Source organism: Oncorhynchus masou, unplaced genomic scaffold (genome assembly GCF_036934945.1).
Source record: "Oncorhynchus masou masou isolate Uvic2021 unplaced genomic scaffold, UVic_Omas_1.1 unplaced_scaffold_962, whole genome shotgun sequence".
Lineage (NCBI taxonomy): Eukaryota > Metazoa > Chordata > Actinopteri > Salmoniformes > Salmonidae > Oncorhynchus > Oncorhynchus masou.
The window spans coordinates 7,501-20,739 of NW_027016119.1; the positions used below are offsets into that span (position 1 = coordinate 7,501).

Below are 13,239 nucleotides of genomic sequence, written 5' to 3' on the forward strand. Positions count from 1 at the left end.
AGAGAACATTGGAGAGAGAGAGAGACAGTAGTTCAGAGAGAGAAAGTGGGAGTGTCATGTAACGTAAAGGTGTGTGTGTGTGTGTTTCTGTCTGTACGCGTGTGTGTCTGTGTGTGTGTGTGTGTGTGTGTGTGTGTGTGTGTGTGTGTGTACCGTAGAGTCTGTGTGTAGTTGTAGTGAGGAGTGATTCCCAGGACCTTCTGGACCTCCTCCATCACTGCAGCTGGATCTCTCCTCAACTGCTGTCCATCTATTACCATCAGCTATACAGACACACACACATCTATAACCATCAGCTATACAGACACACACACAGACAGACACACATCTATAACCATCAGCTATACAGACACACACACAGACAGACACACATCTATAACCATCAGCTATACACACAGACAGACAGACAGACAGACACACATCTATAACCATCAGCTATACAGACACACACACAGACCGACAGACACATCTATAACCATCAGCTATACAGACAGACAGACAGACAGACAGACAGACAGACAGACAGACAGACAGACAGACAGACAGACAGACAGACAGACAGACAGACAGACAGACAGACAGACAGACAGGTACAGACAGACAGACAGACAGACAGGTACAGACAGACAGACAGACAGGTACAGACAGACAGACAGGTACAGACAGACAGACAGACAGACAGACAGACACAGACAGGTACAGACAGACAGACAGACAGACAGACAGACAGACAGACAGACAGACAGGTACAGACAGACAGACAGACAGACAGACAGGTACAAACAGGTACAGACAGACAGACAGACAGACAGACAGACAGACAGACAGACAGACAGACAGACAGACCATAACACACTACAACATACTACTACGTGACAGGAAGGTATTTGTTTTAAAACTTCATGAGGGGGGGCCAGTATTTTCACCTCCGTGCCCAAAGTAAACTGCCTGCTACTCAGGCCCAGAAACTATAGATAGATAGGATATAATTGGTAGATTTGGATAGAAAACACTCCAAAGTTTGGCAGGCGAAAACCTGAGAAAAATCCATCCAGGAAGTGGGAATTTTTATGGTTGTAGTTTTCCTTTGGCTGCCTATACGGATTCCATTGACTTATGACTCCAATTGCACTTCCTATGGCTTCCACTAGATGTCAACAGTCTTTAGAAATGGTTTCAGGCTTGTATTCTGAAAAATGAGAGAGTAAGTTCACTCTGAATGAGTGGACACTGCAGGTTTTTCATGCACGCGACAGAGAGCCTTTCTTGTTTTCCTTTTATATTGACAAAGCTTTTGTCCGGTTGAAATATCATTGATTATTACGACTAAAAAAAACCTGTGGATTGATTATAAACATGTTTGCCTGTTATGACTGCCTTTGAGCCTGTGGATTATTGAACAAAACGCACAAACAAAACGGAGGTTTTTGGATATAAAGAGGGACTTTATCGAACAAAACTAACATTTATTGAGTAAATGGGAGTCTTGTGAGTGCAACCATATGGAGATCATCAAAGGCAAGGGATTCATTTTATCTCTATTTCTGACTTGTGTAACTCTTCCACTTGGCTGGTTACTGTTTGTAATGATTTGTCTGCTGGGTTCTCAGATAATCGCATGGTATACTTTCGCCGTAAAGCCTTTTTGAAATCTGACAACATGGTTGGATTAACAAGAAGTTAATCCTTCTCTCTAGGTGTCTATAGTAGAGTCCTGGGGTGTTAACCATCTCTCTAGGTGTCTATAGTAGAGTCCTGGTGTGTTAGCCATCTCTCTAGGAGTCTATAGTAGAGTCCTGGTGTGTTAACCATCTCTCTAGGTGTCTATAGTAGAGTCCCGGTGTGTTAGCCATCTCTCTAGGTGTCTATAGTAGAGTCCTGGGGTGTTAGCCATCTCTCTAGGTGTCTATAGTAGAGTCCTGGGGTGTTAGCCATCTCTCTAGGTGTCTATAGTAGAGTCCTGGGGTGATAACCATCTCTCTAGGTGTCTATAGTAGAGTCCTGGTGTGTTAGCCATCTCACTAGGAGTCTATAGTAGAGTCCTAATGTTAACCATCTCTCTAGGTGTCTATAGTAGAGTCCTGGTGTGTTAGCCATCTCACTAGGAGTCTATAGTAGAGTCCTAATGTTAACCATCTCTCTAGGTGTGTATTGTAGTCCTGGGGAGTTAACCATCTCTCTAGGTGTGTATAGTAGAGTCCTGGGGTGTTAACCATCTCTCTAGGTGTGTATTGTAGAGTCCTGGGGTGTTAACCATCTCTCTAGGTGTCTATAGTAGAGTCCTGGGGTGTTAACCATCTCTCTAGGTGTCTATAGTAGAGTCCTAATGTTAACCATCTCTCTAGGTGTGTATTGTAGTCCTGGGGAGTTAACCATCTCTCTAGGTGTGTATAGTAGAGTCCTGGGGTGTTAACCATCTCTCTAGGTGTGTATTGTAGAGTCCTGGGGTGTTAACCATCTCTCTAGGTGTCTATAGTAGAGTCCTGGGGTGTTAACCATCTCTCTAGGTGTCTATAGTAGAGTCCTAATGTTAACCATCTCTCTAGGTGTGTCTTGTAGAGTCCTGGGGTGTTAACCATCTCTCTAGGTGTCTATAGTAGAGTCCTAATGTTAACCATCTCTCTAGGTGTCTATAGTAGAGTCCTAATGTTAACCATCTCTCTAGGTGTCTATAGTAGAGTCCTGGGGTGTTAACCATCTCTCTAGGTGTCTATAGTAGAGTCCTAATGTTAACCATCTCTCTAGGTGTGTATAGTAGAGTCCTGGGGTGTGTACCTGGTCAACAGGGTAGTGTGTTAGCCATCTCTCTAGGTGTGTATAGTAGAGTCCTGGGGTGTTAACCATCTCTCTAGGTGTGTATTGTAGAGTCCTGGGGTGTTAACCATCTCTCTAGGTGTCTATAGTAGAGTCCTGGGGTGTTAGCCATCTCTCTAGGTGTCTATAGTAGAGTCCTGGGGTGTTAACCATCTCTCTAGGTGTGTATAGTAGAGTCCTGGGGTGTTAGCCATCTCTCTAGGTGTGTATAGTAGAGTCCTGGGGTGTTAACCATCTCTCTAGGAGTCTATAGTAGAGTCCTGGGGTGTTAGCCATCTCTCTAGGTGTCTATAGTAGAGTCCTGGTGTGTTAACCATCTCTCTAGGTGTGTATTGTAGAGTCCTGGGGTGTTAGCCATCTCTCTAGGAGTCTATAGTAGAGTCCTGGTGTGTTAGCCATCTCTCTAGGTGTGTATAGTAGAGTCCTGGGGTGTTAACCATCTCTCTAGGTGTCTATAGTAGAGTCCTAATGTTAACCATCTCTCTAGGTGTCTATAGTAGAGTCCTAATGTTAACCATCTCTCTAGGTGTCTATAGTAGAGTCCTGGGGTGTTAGCCATCTCTCTAGGTGTCTATAGTAGAGTCCTGGGGTGTTAGCCATCTCTCTAGGTGTCTATAGTAGAGTCCTAATGTTAACCATCTCTCTAGGTGTCTATAGTAGAGTCCTGGGGTGTTAACCATCTCTCTAGGTGTCTATAGTAGAGTCCTGGGGTGTTAACCATCTCTCTAGGTGTCTATAGTAGAGTCCTGGGGTGTTAGCCATCTCTCTAGGTGTCTATAGTAGAGTCCTGGGGTGTTAACCATCTCTCTAGGTGTCTATAGTAGAGTCCTGGGGTGTTAACCATCTCTCTAGGTGTCTATAGTAGAGTCCTGGGGTGTTAACCATCTCTCTAGGTGTCTATAGTAGAGTCCTAATGTTAACCATCTCTCTAGGTGTCTATAGTAGAGTCCTAATGTTAGCCATCTCTCTAGGTGTCTATAGTAGAGTCCTGGGGTGTTAACCATCTCTCTAGGTGTCTATAGTAGAGTCCTGGGGTGTTAACCATCTCTCTAGGTGTCTATTGTAGAGTCCTGGGGTGTTAACCATCTCTCTAGGTGTGTATTGTAGAGTCCTGGGGTGTTAACCATCTCTCTAGGAGTCTATAGTAGAGTCCTGGTGTGTTAACCATCTCTCTAGGTGTCTATAGTAGAGTCCTGGGGTGTTAACCATCTCTCTAGGTGTGTATAGTAGAGTCCTAATGTTAACCATCTCTCTAGGTGTCTATAGTAGAGTACTAATGTTAACCATCTCTCTAGGTGTCTATAGTAGAGTCCTGGGGTGTTAGCCATCTCTCTAGGTGTCTATAGTAGAGTCCTAATGTTAACCATCTCTCTAGGTGTGTATTGTAGTCCTTTGGAGTTAACCATCTCTCTAGGTGTCTGTAGTAGAGTCCTGGGGTGTTAACCATCTCTCTAGGTGTCTATAGTAGAGTCCTGGTGTGTTAACCATCTCTCTAGGTGTCTATAGTAGAGTCCTAATGTTAACCATCTCTCTAGGTGTCTATAGTAGAGTCCTGGGGTGTTAGCCATCTCTCTAGGTGTCTATAGTAGAGTCCTGGTGTGTTAGCCATCTCTCTAGTTGTCTATAGTAGAGTCCTGGGGTGTTAACCATCTCTGTAGGTGTGTATAGTAGAGTCCTAATGTTAACCATCTCTCTAGGTGTGTATAGTAGAGTCCTGGGGTGTTAACCATCTCTCTAGGAGTCTATAGTAGAGTCCTAATGTTAACCATCTCTCTAGGTGTGTATAGTAGAGTCCTGGGGTGTTAGCCATCTCTCTAGGTGTCTATAGTAGAGTCCTAATGTTAACCATCTCTCTAGGTGTCTATAGTAGAGTCCTGGGGTGTTAACCATCTCTCTAGGTGTGTATTGTAGAGTCCTGGGGTGTTAGCCATCTCTCTAGGTGTCTATAGTAGAGTCCTGGGGTGTTAACCATCTCTCTAGGTGTCTATAGTAGAGTCCTGGGGTGTTAGCCATCTCTCTAGGTGTCTATAGTAGAGTCCTGGGGTGTTAACCATCTCTCTAGGTGTGTATAGTAGAGTCCTGGGGTGTTAGCCATCTCTCTAGGTGTGTATAGTAGAGTCCTGGGGTGTTAACCATCTCTCTAGGAGTCTATAGTAGAGTCCTGGGGTGTTAGCCATCTCTCTAGGTGTCTATAGTAGAGTCCTGGTGTGTTAACCATCTCTCTAGGTGTGTATTGTAGAGTCCTGGGGTGTTAGCCATCTCTCTAGGAGTCTATAGTAGAGTCCTTTTGTGTTAGCCATCTCTCTAGGTGTGTATAGTAGAGTCCTGGGGTGTTAACCATCTCTCTAGGTGTCTATAGTAGAGTCCTAATGTTAACCATCTCTCTAGGTGTCTATAGTAGAGTCCTAATGTTAACCATCTCTCTAGGTGTCTATAGTAGAGTCCTGGGGTGTTAGCCATCTCTCTAGGTGTCTATAGTAGAGTCCTGGGGTGTTAGCCATCTCTCTAGGTGTCTATAGTAGAGTCCTAATGTTAACCATCTCTCTAGGTGTCTATAGTAGAGTCCTGGGGTGTTAACCATCTCTCTAGGTGTCTATAGTAGAGTCCTGGGGTGTTAACCATCTCTCTAGGTGTCTATAGTAGAGTCCTGGGGTGTTAGCCATCTCTCTAGGTGTCTATAGTAGAGTCCTGGGGTGTTAACCATCTCTCTAGGTGTCTATAGTAGAGTCCTGGGGTGTTAACCATCTCTCTAGGTGTCTATAGTAGAGTCCTGGGGTGTTAACCATCTCTCTAGGTGTCTATAGTAGAGTCCTAATGTTAACCATCTCTCTAGGTGTCTATAGTAGAGTCCTAATGTTAGCCATCTCTCTAGGTGTCTATAGTAGAGTCCTGGGGTGTTAACCATCTCTCTAGGTGTCTATAGTAGAGTCCTGGGGTGTTAACCATCTCTCTAGGTGTGTATAGTAGAGTCCTGGGGTGTTAACCATCTCTCTAGGTGTCTATTGTAGAGTCCTGGGGTGTTAACCATCTCTCTAGGTGTGTATTGTAGAGTCCTGGGGTGTTAACCATCTCTCTAGGAGTCTATAGTAGAGTCCTGGTGTGTTAACCATCTCTCTAGGTGTGTATAGTAGAGTCCTAATGTTAACCATCTCTCTAGGTGTCTATAGTAGAGTCCTAATGTTAACCATCTCTCTAGGTGTCTATAGTAGAGTCCTGGGGTGTTAGCCATCTCTCTAGGTGTCTATAGTAGAGTCCTAATGTTAACCATCTCTCTAGGTGTGTATTGTAGTCCTGGGGAGTTAACCATCTCTCTAGGTGTCTATAGTAGAGTCCTGGGGTGTTAACCATCTCTCTAGGTGTCTATAGTAGAGTCCTGGTGTGTTAACCATCTCTCTAGGTGTCTATAGTAGAGTCCTAATGTTAACCATCTCTCTAGGTGTCTATAGTAGAGTCCTGGGGTGTTAGCCATCTCTCTAGGTGTCTATAGTAGAGTCCTGGTGTGTTAGCCATCTCTCTAGTTGTCTATAGTAGAGTCCTGGGGTGTTAACCATCTCTGTAGGTGTGTATAGTAGAGTCCTAATGTTAACCATCTCTCTAGGTGTGTATAGTAGAGTCCTGGGGTGTTAACCATCTCTCTAGGTGTATATTGTAGAGTCCTGGGGTGTTAGCCATCTCTCTAGGAGTCTATAGTAGAGTCCTAATGTTAACCATCTCTCTAGGTGTGTATAGTAGAGTCCTGGGGTGTTAGCCATCTCTCTAGGTGTCTATAGTAGAGTCCTAATGTTAACCATCTCTCTAGGTGTCTATAGTAGAGTCCTGGGGTGTTAACCATCTCTCTAGGTGTGTATTGTAGAGTCCTGGGGTGTTAGCCATCTCTCTAGGTGTCTATAGTAGAGTCCTGGGGTGTTAACCATCTCTCTAGGTGTCTATAGTAGAGTCCTGGGGTGTTAGCCATCTCTCTAGGTGTGTATAGTAGAGTCCTGGGGTGTTAACCATCTCTCTAGGAGTCTATAGTAGAGTCCTGGGGTGTTAGCCATCTCTCTAGGTGTCTATAGTAGAGTCCTGGTGTGTTAACCATCTCTCTAGGTGTGTATTGTAGAGTCCTGGGGTGTTAGCCATCTCTCTAGGAGTCTATAGTAGAGTCCTGGTGTGTTAGCCATCTCTCTAGGTGTGTATAGTAGAGTCCTGGGGTGTTAACCATCTCTCTAGGTGTCTATAGTAGAGTCCTAATGTTAACCATCTCTCTAGGTGTCTATAGTAGAGTCCTAATGTTAACCATCTCTCTAGGTGTCTATAGTAGAGTCCTGGGGTGTTAACCATCTCTCTAGGTGTCTATAGTAGAGTCCTGGGGTGTTAACCATCTCTCTAGGTGTCTATAGTAGAGTCCTGGGGTGTTAGCCATCTCTCTAGGTGTCTATAGTAGAGTCCTAATGTTAACCATCTCTCTAGGTGTCTATAGTAGAGTCCTGGGGTGTTAACCATCTCTCTAGGTGTCTATAGTAGAGTCCTGGGGTGTTAACCATCTCTCTAGGTGTCTATAGTAGAGTCCTGGGGTGTTAGCCATCTCTCTAGGTGTCTATAGTAGAGTCCTGGGGTGTTAACCATCTCTCTAGGTGTCTATAGTAGAGTCCTGGGGTGTTAACCATCTCTCTAGGTGTCTATAGTAGAGTCCTGGGGTGTTAACCATCTCTCTAGGTGTCTATAGTAGAGTCCTAATGTTAACCATCTCTCTAGGTGTCTATAGTAGAGTCCTAATGTTAGCCATCTCTCTAGGTGTCTATAGTAGAGTCCTGGGGTGTTAACCATCTCTCTAGGTGTCTATAGTAGAGTCCTGGGGTGTTAACCATCTCTCTAGGTGTCTATTGTAGAGTCCTGGGGTGTTAACCATCTCTCTAGGTGTGTATTGTAGAGTCCTGGGGTGTTAACCATCTCTCTAGGAGTCTATAGTAGAGTCCTGGTGTGTTAACCATCTCTCTAGGTGTCTATAGTAGAGTCCTGGGGTGTTAACCATCTCTCTAGGTGTGTATAGTAGAGTCCTAATGTTAACCATCTCTCTAGGTGTCTATAGTAGAGTCCTAATGTTAACCATCTCTCTAGGTGTCTATAGTAGAGTCCTGGGGTGTTAGCCATCTCTCTAGGTGTCTATAGTAGAGTCCTAATGTTAACCATCTCTCTAGGTGTGTATTGTAGTCCTTTGGAGTTAACCATCTCTCTAGGTGTCTGTAGTAGAGTCCTGGGGTGTTAACCATCTCTCTAGGTGTCTATAGTAGAGTCCTGGTGTGTTAACCATCTCTCTAGGTGTCTATAGTAGAGTCCTAATGTTAACCATCTCTCTAGGTGTCTATAGTAGAGTCCTGGGGTGTTAGCCATCTCTCTAGGTGTCTATAGTAGAGTCCTGGTGTGTTAGCCATCTCTCTAGTTGTCTATAGTAGAGTCCTGGGGTGTTAACCATCTCTGTAGGTGTGTATAGTAGAGTCCTAATGTTAACCATCTCTCTAGGTGTGTATAGTAGAGTCCTGGGGTGTTAACCATCTCTCTAGGTGTATATTGTAGAGTCCTGGGGTGTTAGCCATCTCTCTAGGAGTCTATAGTAGAGTCCTAATGTTAACCATCTCTCTAGGTGTGTATAGTAGAGTCCTGGGGTGTTAGCCATCTCTCTAGGTGTCTATAGTAGAGTCCTAATGTTAACCATCTCTCTAGGTGTCTATAGTAGAGTCCTGGGGTGTTAACCATCTCTCTAGGTGTGTATTGTAGAGTCCTGGGGTGTTAGCCATCTCTCTAGGTGTCTATAGTAGAGTCCTGGGGTGTTAACCATCTCTCTAGGTGTCTATAGTAGAGTCCTGGGGTGTTAGCCATCTCTCTAGGTGTCTATAGTAGAGTCCTGGGGTGTTAACCATCTCTCTAGGTGTGTGTAGTAGAGTCCTGGGGTGTTAGCCATCTCTCTAGGTGTGTATAGTAGAGTCCTGGGGTGTTAACCATCTCTCTAGGAGTCTATAGTAGAGTCCTGGGGTGTTAGCCATCTCTCTAGGTGTCTATAGTAGAGTCCTGGTGTGTTAACCATCTCTCTAGGTGTGTATTGTAGAGTCCTGGGGTGTTAGCCATCTCTCTAGGAGTCTATAGTAGAGTCCTGGTGTGTTAGCCATCTCTCTAGGTGTGTATAGTAGAGTCCTGGGGTGTTAACCATCTCTCTAGGTGTCTATAGTAGAGTCCTAATGTTAACCATCTCTCTAGGTGTCTATAGTAGAGTCCTAATGTTAACCATCTCTCTAGGTGTCTATAGTAGAGTCCTGGGGTGTTAGCCATCTCTCTAGGTGTCTATAGTAGAGTCCTGGGGTGTTAGCCATCTCTCTAGGTGTCTATAGTAGAGTCCTAATGTTAACCATCTCTCTAGGTGTCTATAGTAGAGTCCTGGGGTGTTAACCATCTCTCTAGGTGTCTATAGTAGAGTCCTGGGGTGTTAACCATCTCTCTAGGTGTCTATAGTAGAGTCCTGGGGTGTTAGCCATCTCTCTAGGTGTCTATAGTAGAGTCCTGGGGTGTTAACCATCTCTCTAGGTGTCTATAGTAGAGTCCTGGGGTGTTAACCATCTCTCTAGGTGTCTATAGTAGAGTCCTGGGGTGTTAACCATCTCTCTAGGTGTCTATAGTAGAGTCCTAATGTTAACCATCTCTCTAGGTGTCTATAGTAGAGTCCTAATGTTAGCCATCTCTCTAGGTGTCTATAGTAGAGTCCTGGGGTGTTAACCATCTCTCTAGGTGTCTATAGTAGAGTCCTGGGGTGTTAACCATCTCTCTAGGTGTGTATAGTAGAGTCCTGGGGTGTTAACCATCTCTCTAGGTGTCTATTGTAGAGTCCTGGGGTGTTAACCATCTCTCTAGGTGTGTATTGTAGAGTCCTGGGGTGTTAACCATCTCTCTAGGAGTCTATAGTAGAGTCCTGGTGTGTTAACCATCTCTCTAGGTGTGTATAGTAGAGTCCTAATGTTAACCATCTCTCTAGGTGTCTATAGTAGAGTCCTAATGTTAACCATCTCTCTAGGTGTCTATAGTAGAGTCCTGGGGTGTTAGCCATCTCTCTAGGTGTCTATAGTAGAGTCCTAATGTTAACCATCTCTCTAGGTGTGTATTGTAGTCCTGGGGAGTTAACCATCTCTCTAGGTGTCTATAGTAGAGTCCTGGGGTGTTAACCATCTCTCTAGGTGTCTATAGTAGAGTCCTGGTGTGTTAACCATCTCTCTAGGTGTCTATAGTAGAGTCCTAATGTTAACCATCTCTCTAGGTGTCTATAGTAGAGTCCTGGGGTGTTAGCCATCTCTCTAGGTGTCTATAGTAGAGTCCTGGTGTGTTAGCCATCTCTCTAGTTGTCTATAGTAGAGTCCTGGGGTGTTAACCATCTCTGTAGGTGTGTATAGTAGAGTCCTAATGTTAACCATCTCTCTAGGTGTGTATAGTAGAGTCCTGGGGTGTTAACCATCTCTCTAGGTGTATATTGTAGAGTCCTGGGGTGTTAGCCATCTCTCTAGGAGTCTATAGTAGAGTCCTAATGTTAACCATCTCTCTAGGTGTGTATAGTAGAGTCCTGGGGTGTTAGCCATCTCTCTAGGTGTCTATAGTAGAGTCCTAATGTTAACCATCTCTCTAGGTGTCTATAGTAGAGTCCTGGGGTGTTAACCATCTCTCTAGGTGTGTATTGTAGAGTCCTGGGGTGTTAGCCATCTCTCTAGGTGTCTATAGTAGAGTCCTGGGGTGTTAACCATCTCTCTAGGTGTCTATAGTAGAGTCCTGGGGTGTTAGCCATCTCTCTAGGTGTGTATAGTAGAGTCCTGGGGTGTTAACCATCTCTCTAGGAGTCTATAGTAGAGTCCTGGGGTGTTAGCCATCTCTCTAGGTGTCTATAGTAGAGTCCTGGTGTGTTAACCATCTCTCTAGGTGTGTATTGTAGAGTCCTGGGGTGTTAGCCATCTCTCTAGGAGTCTATAGTAGAGTCCTGGTGTGTTAGCCATCTCTCTAGGTGTGTATAGTAGAGTCCTGGGGTGTTAACCATCTCTCTAGGTGTCTATAGTAGAGTCCTAATGTTAACCATCTCTCTAGGTGTCTATAGTAGAGTCCTAATGTTAACCATCTCTCTAGGTGTCTATAGTAGAGTCCTGGGGTGTTAACCATCTCTCTAGGTGTCTATAGTAGAGTCCTGGGGTGTTAACCATCTCTCTAGGTGTCTATAGTAGAGTCCTGGGGTGTTAGCCATCTCTCTAGGTGTCTATAGTAGAGTCCTAATGTTAACCATCTCTCTAGGTGTCTATAGTAGAGTCCTGGGGTGTTAACCATCTCTCTAGGTGTCTATAGTAGAGTCCTGGGGTGTTAACCATCTCTCTAGGTGTCTATAGTAGAGTCCTGGGGTGTTAGCCATCTCTCTAGGTGTCTATAGTAGAGTCCTGGGGTGTTAACCATCTCTCTAGGTGTCTATAGTAGAGTCCTGGGGTGTTAACCATCTCTCTAGGTGTCTATAGTAGAGTCCTGGGGTGTTAACCATCTCTCTAGGTGTCTATAGTAGAGTCCTAATGTTAACCATCTCTCTAGGTGTCTATAGTAGAGTCCTAATGTTAGCCATCTCTCTAGGTGTCTATAGTAGAGTCCTGGGGTGTTAACCATCTCTCTAGGTGTCTATAGTAGAGTCCTGGGGTGTTAACCATCTCTCTAGGTGTCTATTGTAGAGTCCTGGGGTGTTAACCATCTCTCTAGGTGTGTATTGTAGAGTCCTGGGGTGTTAACCATCTCTCTAGGAGTCTATAGTAGAGTCCTGGTGTGTTAACCATCTCTCTAGGTGTCTATAGTAGAGTCCTGGGGTGTTAACCATCTCTCTAGGTGTGTATAGTAGAGTCCTAATGTTAACCATCTCTCTAGGTGTCTATAGTAGAGTCCTAATGTTAACCATCTCTCTAGGTGTCTATAGTAGAGTCCTGGGGTGTTAGCCATCTCTCTAGGTGTCTATAGTAGAGTCCTAATGTTAACCATCTCTCTAGGTGTGTATTGTAGTCCTTTGGAGTTAACCATCTCTAGGTGTCTGTAGTAGAGTCCTGGGGTGTTAACCATCTCTCTAGGTGTCTATAGTAGAGTCCTGGTGTGTTAACCATCTCTCTAGGTGTCTATAGTAGAGTCCTAATGTTAACCATCTCTCTAGGTGTCTATAGTAGAGTCCTGGGGTGTTAGCCATCTCTCTAGGTGTCTATAGTAGAGTCCTGGTGTGTTAGCCATCTCTCTAGTTGTCTATAGTAGAGTCCTGGGGTGTTAACCATCTCTGTAGGTGTGTATAGTAGAGTCCTAATGTTAACCATCTCTCTAGGTGTGTATAGTAGAGTCCTGGGGTGTTAACCATCTCTCTAGGTGTATATTGTAGAGTCCTGGGGTGTTAGCCATCTCTCTAGGTGTCTATAGTAGAGTCCTAATGTTAACCATCTCTCTAGGTGTCTATAGTAGAGTCCTGGGGTGTTAACCATCTCTCTAGGTGTGTATTGTAGAGTCCTGGGGTGTTAGCCATCTCTCTAGGTGTCTATAGTAGAGTCCTGGGGTGTTAACCATCTCTCTAGGTGTCTATAGTAGAGTCCTGGGGTGTTAGCCATCTCTCTAGGTGTCTATAGTAGAGTCCTGGGGTGTTAACCATCTCTCTAGGTGTGTGTAGTAGAGTCCTGGGGTGTTAGCCATCTCTCTAGGTGTGTATAGTAGAGTCCTGGGGTGTTAACCATCTCTCTAGGAGTCTATAGTAGAGTCCTGGGGTGTTAGCCATCTCTCTAGGTGTCTATAGTAGAGTCCTGGTGTGTTAACCATCTCTCTAGGTGTGTATTGTAGAGTCCTGGGGTGTTAGCCATCTCTCTAGGAGTCTATAGTAGAGTCCTGGTGTGTTAGCCATCTCTCTAGGTGTGTATAGTAGAGTCCTGGGGTGTTAACCATCTCTCTAGGTGTCTATAGTAGAGTCCTAATGTTAACCATCTCTCTAGGTGTCTATAGTAGAGTCCTAATGTTAACCATCTCTCTAGGTGTCTATAGTAGAGTCCTGGGGTGTTAGCCATCTCTCTAGGTGTCTATAGTAGAGTCCTGGGGTGTTAGCCATCTCTCTAGGTGTCTATAGTAGAGTCCTAATGTTAACCATCTCTCTAGGTGTCTATAGTAGAGTCCTGGGGTGTTAACCATCTCTCTAGGTGTCTATAGTAGAGTCCTGGGGTGTTAACCATCTCTCTAGGTGTCTATAGTAGAGTCCTGGGGTGTTAGCCATCTCTCTAGGTGTCTATAGTAGAGTCCTGGGGTGTTAACCATCTCTCTAGGTGTCTATAGTAGAGTCCTGGGGTGTTAACCATCTCTCTAGGTGTCTATAGTAGAGTCCTGGGGTGTTAACCATCTCTCTAGGTGTCTATAGTAGAGTCCTAATGTTAA

At 44.6% G+C, this 13,239-nt stretch overlaps 1 pseudogene; it reads right to left on the bottom strand.

Moving 5' to 3' along the window:
* The window catches only part of LOC135538419 (bifunctional heparan sulfate N-deacetylase/N-sulfotransferase 4-like), an 85,836-nt pseudogene that overhangs the window by 4,931 nt on the left and 67,666 nt on the right, over window positions 1-13,239 (bottom strand).